This window comes from Arachis ipaensis, chromosome B1, assembly GCF_059453495.1.
Source record: "Arachis ipaensis isolate K30076 ecotype BB chromosome B1, ASM5945349v1, whole genome shotgun sequence".
Classification (NCBI taxonomy): Eukaryota; Viridiplantae; Streptophyta; class Magnoliopsida; order Fabales; family Fabaceae; genus Arachis; species Arachis ipaensis.
Window position 1 is genome coordinate 66,621,529 of NC_142436.1, and position 9,612 is coordinate 66,631,140.

The 9,612-nt window shown below is 39.7% G+C and overlaps 1 non-coding gene across 1 annotated transcript; it reads left to right on the forward strand.

Moving 5' to 3' along the window:
* The first annotated feature begins 6,903 nt into the window (after positions 1-6,903).
* On the forward strand, positions 6,904-7,011 carry LOC148576893 (small nucleolar RNA R71). Its single transcript, XR_015904303.1, has one exon. It is a non-coding gene; the product is annotated as a small nucleolar RNA R71 (small nucleolar RNA).
* Positions 7,012-9,612: the final 2,601 nt, after the last annotated feature.

Sequence of the window (9,612 nt, forward strand, 5' to 3'; positions counted from 1 at the left end):
TCTTCTTCCATCTCTTGTACTTTTCTCTTGAGCTATGAGTAGCTAAATTCCCTCTCATTGAGAGAGGGAGCTCTGTTGTACTTGATGGATTAATGATAGTGAATTTCTTCTTCTCTTCATCTTCTCTTTGATTTGCTAGAAGGAATTTCATTTTAATGTTAGTGTTCAATCATCTTGGGACAATGGTTGAATGCAAAATGGGTTTCATGGGAACCTTGGAAAAGAAAACATGAAACCATGCTAGAAATCCCTTCTCACACTTGAGTAGGATCTGAGTTTTGGTGTTTGGATATGGTGACATGTAATCCTGCCTCTACTTGGACCTATGATGATGTGTGCTATAATCAAGGACCAAGCATATCTCTCTTCATGAGTGGTGCATGGAAATCGTGATTCACACTTTTCACATCTCTGCACAACTAACTAGCAAGTGCACTGGGTCGTCCAAGTAATAAACCTTACGTGAGTAAGGGTTGATCCCACGGAGATTGTCAGCTTGAAGCAAGCTATGGTCATCTTGTAAATCTCAGTCAGGCGGATTCAAATGGTTATGAGGTTTTGATAATTAAAATATAAATAAAACATAAAATAAAATAAAGTTACTTATGCAATTCATTGGTGGGAATTTCAGATAAGCGTCTGGAGATGCTTTGTTGCTTCTGAACCTCTGCTTTCCTACTGCCTCCTTCCAACCATGCGTGCTCCCTTCCATGGCAAGCTGTAAGATCCTTTCAGTGAAAATGGTCCTCTACGGTTTCTGCATGGCTAATCAACTGTCGGATTTCTCGTCTCGAATGAAAAATACCAGGTACAGCTACCGCATGGCTAATCATCTGTCGGTTCCCGCTAGCATCGGAATAGGATCCATTGATCCTTTTGTGCACTATCATTGCGCCCAACATTCGCATGTTTGAAGCTCATCACAGTCATCCCTTCCCAGATCCTACTCGGAATACCACAGACAAGGTTTAGACTTTTCGGATCCCAGGAATGCTGCCAATGGTTCTAGCCTATACCACGAAGATACTAATCTCACGGACTCGGTCCGTGTATTAGATATCCAAGAGAATATACTCCGGCTATCGTCCAATGACTACGTTGAACATCATGTAGACCGCTTTGTGGTTGTCAGGCACGCGGATTTTGGCTTAGTGAGTAACGAAGATTGGGTGATTGTCACGGGTCACCCCTTTATTCTGACTTAACTGAATTAAGTATGAGAGTATATCTTGGAGAAGAAGTAGGCGTGAATTGAATAGAAAACAGTAGTAATTGCATTAACTCATGAAGAACAGCAGAGCTCCACACCTTAATCTATGGGGTGTAGAAACTCCACCGTAGAAAATACATAAGTGAAAAAGGTCTAGGCATGTCCGAATGGCCAGCCCCAAAATGTGAACTATGGTCTATGATAGTGTAAGACCGTCAATGAATACAATAGTAAAAAGTACTATTTATACTAAACTAGTAACTTAGGTTTACAGAAAATGAATAACTAAGTGCAGATAGTGCAAAAATCCACTTCCGGAGACCACTTGGTGTGTTCTTGGGATGAGAATTGAAGCTTTCTTGTGCATAGGTTGTTTCTGGAGTTAAACGCCAGCTTTGGTGCTAGTTTGGGCGTTTAACTCCAATTCTGGTGCCAGTTTGGGCGTTTTACGCCAAGATGTTTTAGGCTGGCTTTGAACACCAGTTTGGGCCATCAAATCTCGGACAAAGTATGAACAATTATACATTTCTGGAAAGCCCAAGATGTCTACTTTCCAACGCAATTGAGACCGCGCCAATGGGGCTTCTGTAGCTCCAGAAAATCTACTTCGAGTGCAGGAGGGTCAGAATCCAACAGCATCTGTAGTCCTTTTTCAGCCTCTGAATCAGTTTTTTGCTCAGGTCCCTCAATTTCAGCCAGAAAATACCTGAAATCATAGAAAAACACACAAACTCGTAGTAAAGTCTAGAAATGTGATTTTTGAATAAAACTAATAAAAAGTAACTAAAATATACTAAAAACTATGTAAAAACAATGCCAAAAAGGGTATAAATTATCCGCTCATCACAACACTAAACTTAAATTGTTGCTTGTCTCCAAGCAACTAAAAACAAAATAGGATAAAAAGAAGAGAATATACAATGAATTCCAAACTTATCAATGAGGATTAGCTTCAATTAGATGAGCGGGACTTGTAGCCTTTTTGCTTCTGAACAGTTTTGGCATCTCACTTTATCCTTTGAAGTTCAGAATGATTGGCATCCATAGGAACTTAGAATTCAGATAGTGTTATTGATTCTCTTAGTTCAGTATGTTGATTCTTGAACACAGCTACTTTATGAGTCTTGGCCGTGACCCTAAGCATTTTGTTTTCCAGTATTACCACCGGATACATAAATGCCACAGACACATAACTGGGTGAACCTTTTCAGATTGTGACTCAGCTTTGATAGAGTCCCCAATTAGAGGTGTCCAGAGCTCTTAAGCACATTCTTTTTGCTTTTGGACCACGACTTTAACCGCTCAGTCTCAAGCTTTTCACTTGACACCTTCACACCACAAGCACATGGTTAGGGACAGCTTGATTTAGCCGCTTAGGCCAGGATTTTATTCCTTTGGGCCCTCCTATCCATTAATGCTCAAAGTCTTTGATCCTTTTTACCCTTGACTTTTGGTTTAATGGGCTATTGGCTTTTTCTGCTTGCTTTCTCTTTCTCTTTCTCTTTCTCTTTTTTTTTCTTTATTTTTTCGCAATTTTTTTTTTCATATTTTTTTCGCAAGCTTTGTCTATTCACTGCTTTTTCTTACTTCAAGAATCAATTTTATGATTTTTTAGATTATCAATAATATTTCTCTTTTTTCTTTATTCTATCAAGAGCCAATAATTTTAACATTCATAAACAACAAATTCAAAAATATGCAATATTCAATCATTCATTCAGAAAACAAAAAGTATTGCCACCACATCAAAATAATTAAACTAATTTCAAGATAGAATTTGAAACCATGCACTTCTTGTTCTTTTGCAATTAAAAACATTTTTCATTTAAGAAAGGTGAAGGATTCATAGGACGTTCATAGCTTTAAGACATAGACACTAGACACTAATGATCATGTACTAAAGGCACAAACATAGACAAAACATAAAGCACATAATTCGAAAAATAGAAAAATAAGAATAAGGAAATTAAAGAACGGGTCTACCTTAGAGATGATGGCTAGTTCTTCCTCTTGAAGTTCTTATTGAGTGCTTGAGCTCCTCTATGTCTCTTCCTTGCCTTGTTGCTCCTCCCGCATGGCCTTTTGGTCCTCTCTGATTTCATTGAGGATAATGGAGTGCTCTTGGTGCTCCATCCTTAGTTGCCCCATGTTAGAACTCAGTTCTCCTAAGGAGGTGTTAATTTGCTCCCAATAGTTGTGTGGAAGAAAGTGCATCCCTTGAGGTATCTCAGGGATTTCTTGATGAGGAATTTCCTCATGCTCTTGTTGAGGTCCATGAATGGGCTCTCTTGTTTTCTCCATCCTCTTCTTAGTGTTGGGTTTGTCCTCATCAATGAGGATGTCTTCCTCTATGACAATTCCAGCTGAATTGCATAGGTTACAGATGAGATGAAGGAAGGCTAACCCTGCCAAAGTAGAGGGCTTGTCCGCCACCTTGTAGAGTTCTAGAGGTATGATCTCATGAACTTCTACTTCCTCTCCATTCATGATGCTATGGATCATGATAGCCCGGTCTATTGTAACTTCAGACCGGTTGCTAGTAGGAATGATAGAGTATTGGATGAACTCCAACCATCCCCTAGCCACAGGTTTGAGGTCAAGCCTTATTAGATGAACCGGCTTGCCTCTTGAGTCTCTCTTCCATTGAGCTCCTTCCACACAAATGTCCCTAAGGACTTCGTCCAACCTTTTATCAAAGTTGACCCTTCTAGTGAAAGGATGAGGATCTCCTTTCATCATTGGCAAGTTAAATGCCAACCTCACATTTTCCAGACTGAAATCCAAGTAATTTCCCCGAATCATTGTGAGCTAATTCTTTGGGTTCGGGTTCACACTTTGATCATAGTTCTTAGTGATCTATGCATTAGCATAGAACTCTTGAACCATTAAGATCCCGGCTTGTTGAATGGGGTTGGTGAGATTTTTCCAACCTCTTCTTTGAATCTCATGTCGAATCTCCGGAAATTCACTCTTTTTGAGCTTGAAGGGGACCTCAGAGATCACCTTTTTCTTGGCCACAACTTCATAGAAGTGGTCTTGATGGACTTTTGAGATAAATCTTTTCATCTCCCATGACTCGGAGGTGGAAGCAATTGCCTTCCCTTTCCTCTTTCTAGAGGTTTCTCTGGCCTTAAGTGCCATTGATGGTTTTGAAAAAACAAAAAAAGCAGAGCTTTTTCCACACCAAACTTTAAAGTTTTGCTCGTCCTCGAGCAAAAGAAGAAAGAAAGAAGTAGAAGAAGAAGAAATGGAGGAGATGGAGGGTAGTAGTGGTTTCGGCCATGGGGGTAGTAGTGTGTATAATGTGTGAAAGTGAAGGGAGTGAGGAGGGGTATTTATAGGGTAGGGGAGAGAGGGAATCCGTGTGAGAATGGGTGGGTTTGGGAGGGAAATGGTTTGAATTTGAATGATGAGGTAGGTGGGGTTTATGATGGATGGATGTGAGTGGTGAAGAGAATATGGGGAAGAGAGTAGGATTTGATAGGTGAAAGGTATTTGGAAAAGAGTTATTGATGGGATTGGTCAATGGTATTTGGGGAAGAGTGTTATGGAAAGGTGTGAATAGGAGAGAAGAAGAGGTGGGATAGGTGGGGATCCTGTGGGGTCCACAGATCCTGAGGTGTCAAGGAATTCTGTTCCCTGCACCATTCTGGCATTTAAACGCCCTCTGTGTGCCAATTCTGGCGTTAAACGCCAGCCCTGCTACCTTTCCTGGCGTTTAACGCCAGCCAGACACCCTTTTCTGGTGTTAAACGCCCAGAGTGCTGTCCATTCTGATGTTTAACGCCCAGAATGCTGCCAGGCTGGGCGTTAAACACCCATTCTGCTATCCTTACTGGCGTTTAAACGCTAGTAAGCCTGTCCTCCAGGGTGTGCTATTTTTTATGCTGTTTTTTATTTTGCTTTAATTTTGCAGTTGTTTTTATGACTTCACATGATCATCAACCTAAAGAAAACATAAAATGACAATGGAATATAAATAAATATAATTAAATAACATTGGGTTGCCTCCCAACAAGCGCTTCTTTAATGTCAATAGCTTGACAATGAGCTCTTAGAGAGCTTCATAGACACTCAGAGCTTGATGATGGCCTCCCAACACCAAACTTAGAAGTTGAGTGTGGGGGCTCTGTTTGACTCTGTATTGAGATAAGCTTTTCATGCTTCCTCTCCATGGTTACAGAAGAAGGTCCTTGAGCCTTAAACACAAGGTAGTCCTCATTCAATTGAAGGACTAACTCTCCTCTGTCCACATCAATCACAGCTCTTGCTGTGGCTAGGAAGGGTCTTCCAAGGATAATGGATTCATCCTCATCCTTTCCAGTGTCTAGGATTATGAAGTCAACAGGGATGTAAAAGCCTTCAACCTTCACTAAGACATCCTCTACAAGTCCATAAGCCTGTTTCCTTGAATTGTCTACCATCTCTAGTGAGATTCTTGCAGCTTGTACCTCAAAGATCCCTAGTTTCTCCACAGAGAGTGGCATGAGATTTATACTTGAACCAAGGTCACACAAAGCCTTCTTAAAAGTCAGGGTGCCTATGATGCAAGGTATTAAGAACTTTCCGGGATCTGGTTTCTTCTTAGGTAATTTCTGTTGAACCAAGGTATTTAGTTCATTGATGAGCAATGGAAGTTCATCCTCCCAAGTCTCATTACCAAATAACTTGGCATTTAGCTTCATGATTGCTCCTAGATACTGAGCAACTTGCTCTTCAATAATATCTTCATCCTTTTCAGAGGAAGAATACTCATCAGAGCTCATAAATAGTAACAGTAAGTTCAGTGGAATCTCTATGGTCTCTATATGAGCCTCAGATTCCTTTGGTTCCTCAATAGGGAACTCCTTAGTGGTCAGTGGACGTCCATTGAGGTCTTTCTCACTGGAAATAACTGCCTCTTCCTCCTCTATAGGTTCGGCCATGTTGGGTATATTGTTGGCCTTGCACTCTCTTTTTGGATTCTCTTCTGTATTGCTTGGGAGAGTACTAGGAGGAGTTTCAGTCACTCTTTTACTCAGTTGACCTACTTGTGCCTTCAAGTTTCTAATGGAGGACCTTGTTTCAGTCATGAAACTGAGAGTGGTCTTAGATAGATCAGAGGTTATGGCTACTAAGTCAGAGAGGCTCTGCTTAGAATTCTCTGTCTGTTGCTCAGAAGATGATGGAAAAGGCTTGCTATTGCCAAACCTATTTCTCCAACCATTATTATTATTGAAGCCTTGATTAGGCTTCTGCTGATCCTTCTATGAGAAATTAGGATGATTCCTCCATGAAGGATTATAGGTGTTTCCATAGGATTCTCCCATGTAATTCACCTCTTTCATTCCTGGATTCTCAGGGTCATAAGCTTCTTCTTCAATGGATCCTTCTTTAGTATTGCCGGATGCAGCTTGTATTCCAGTCAGACTCTGAGAAATCATATTGACTTGTTGAGTCAATATTTTATTTTGAGCCAATATGGCATTCAGAGTATCAATCTCAAGAACTTCTTTCTTCTGAGTCATTCCATTATTCACAGGATTTCTTTCAGAAGTATACATGAACTGGTTATTTGCAACCATTTTAATGAGTTCCTGGGATTCTGTAGGCATCTTCTTCAGATGAAGAGATCCACTAGCAGAGTGATCCAATGACATCTTGGACAATTCAGACAGACCATCATAGAATATAGATAAGATGCTCCATTCTGAAAGCATGTCAAAAGGACACCTTGTGATCAATTGCTTGTATCTTTCCCAAGCTTCGTAGAGGGATTCACCTTCCTTCTATCTGAAGGTTTAGACTTCCACTCTAAGCTTGCTCAACTTTTGAGGTGGAAAGAATTTGGCCAAGAAAACATTGACCAACTTTTCCCAAGAGTTCAGGCTTTCTTTAGGTTTTGAGTCCAACCATATCCTAGCTCTGTCTCTTACAGCAAAGGGGAAAAGCATAAGTCTGTAGACCTCGGGATTAACCCCATTGGTCTTAACAGTGTCACATATTTGCAAGAATTCAGCTAAAAATTGATGAGGATCTTACAATGGAAGTCCATGAAACTTGCAATTATGTTGCATTAGAGAAACTAATTGAGGCTTAAGCTCAAAGTTGTTTGCTCCAATTGCAGGAATTGAGATTCTTCTTCCATAGAAGTCAGAAGTGGGTGCAGTAAAGTCACCAAGCATCTTCCTTGCATATCCACCATTGTTGTTATTTCCGGCTGCCATGTCTTCTTCTTTTCCAAAAATTTCTGTTAGGCCCTCTCCAGAGTTTTGTGCTTTAGCTTCTCTTAGTTTCTTCTTCAGAGTCCTTTCAGGTTTAGGATCAGCTTCAACAAGAATGTTCTTATCCTTGTTCCTGCTCATATGAAAAAGAAGAGAACAGAAAAGAATAGGAATCCTCTATGTCACAGTATAGAGATTTCTTTATATGAGTAGAAGAATAGAAGAATAGAATGAAGAAGGGAGAAGAAGGAGAATTCGAACACAGAGAGAGGGAGAGGGTTCGAATTATAAGTAGAGGAGAAGTGTTAGTAAATAAATAAAATAATAGCCAGCCCCCAAAACGTGAACTATGGTCTATGATAGTGTAAGATCGTCTATGAATACAATAGTAAAAAGTACTATTTATACTAAACTAGTAACTTAGGTTTATAGAAAATGAATAACTAAGTGCAGATAGTGCAGAAATCCACTTCTGGGGCCCACTTGGTGTGTGCTTGGGCTGAGCATTGAAGGTTTCACGTGCATAGGCTGTTCCTGGAGTTAAACGCCAGCTTTGGTGCCAGTTTGGGCGTTTAACTCCAATTCTGGTGCCAGTTTGGGCGTTTTACGCCAAGATGTTTTAGGCTGGCTTTGGACGCCAGTTTGAGCCATCAAATCTCGGGCAAAGTATGAACTATTATATATTGCTGGAAAGCCCAAGATGTCTACTTTCCAACGCAATTGAGAGCACGCCAATTGGGCTTCTGCAGCTCCAGAAAATCACTTCGAGTGCAGGAGGGTCAGAATCCAACAGCATCTGCAGTCCTTTTTCAGCCTCTGAATTATATTTTTGCTCAGGTCTCTCAATTTCAGCCAGAAAATACCTGAAATCACAGAAAAACATACAAACTCATAGTAAAGTCCAAAAATGTGGTTTTTGAATAAAAACTAATAAAAATATAATAAAAAGTAACTAAAATATACTAAAAACTATGTAAAAACAATGCCAAAAAGGGTATAAATTATCCGCTTGTCAATGAGCAATTAGACCAAAGAATTGGCTATTGATCAAGATCTGAGAGATTGAATCACCAAGGGATTGGGTTCAATCAATCATGATTGCTAAGAGGTCAATGAGTTGCATGATTGAAGATGAGATGAACTGGATTTAATCCAAAGAGAACAACATCTCCTGATCTCAATGAATTCCCCTTATTTTTATCTTCCACCTTCTTTATAGCTTTCTTTATATTCTATTAATCCCCATTCTCATTTATAATTAAGTCATTTATGTTTCTGCACTTTACATTATTGCCATTTCCTTTTCTGCACTTTACTGCTTCTCTTTAATTTTGAGTCATTTACTTTCCTGTTCATTTACAATTCTGCAATTGATTAAAATTGCTCAAATCTACCAATCTTTGTGGATACGATCCCACTCCACTGTGGGTTATTACTTGACGATAATTTTGGTGCACTTGCCAAAAGAACGGATTCATCATTTTTATATCGGGAGTGAATTCCAGTCATCAAGTTTTATGGCGCCGTTGCTGGGGATTGGTTTGAATTTGACAATGATTAAATTGATTGGGGAGCTAGATTAAGCATTTTAATTACCTTGTTATTTCTTTTCCAGTTCATTAATTTTCTTCTGTTCTATTTTATTTTATTTTTACTTGGCCATTTTAGTTATTCATTGCTCATATTTTCATCTTTCTAACTGTTTGATTAATTACATCAACCAAGCTAACCACTAATCTTAACAAGAGTGATTCTTTCACTTGTCCTCTGCTTGCTGTTTGTTGAATGTATGACAGGTAGAAAGGGAGAAACTTCATCCTCATTCGATAGTGAACCTAAGAGGACCTTCCTTAGATTAAGGAGGGAAGCAAGAGGCAAAGGCATAGTCGGAGAGGAAGTAGTGGAGGAAGATCTGAGAGCTACTATAGAGGAAGAGGTGCAAAACCATGTTGGAGTGGATGCTGGCAATCATATTGGGTAAGAGAGGAGAGTCTTAGGCTCCTACATCAACCCAAATTCAAGAAACTGTGGTAGCAGCATTCTAAAGGCAACAATCCATGCTAACAACTTTGAGTTGAAACCTCAACTCATCACACCTGTCCAGAATAATTGTTCATATGGAGGGGGTGCCCAAGAGGACCCAAACCAATATATCACTACATTCTTGAGGATTTATGACACTATAAAGTCCAATGGCGT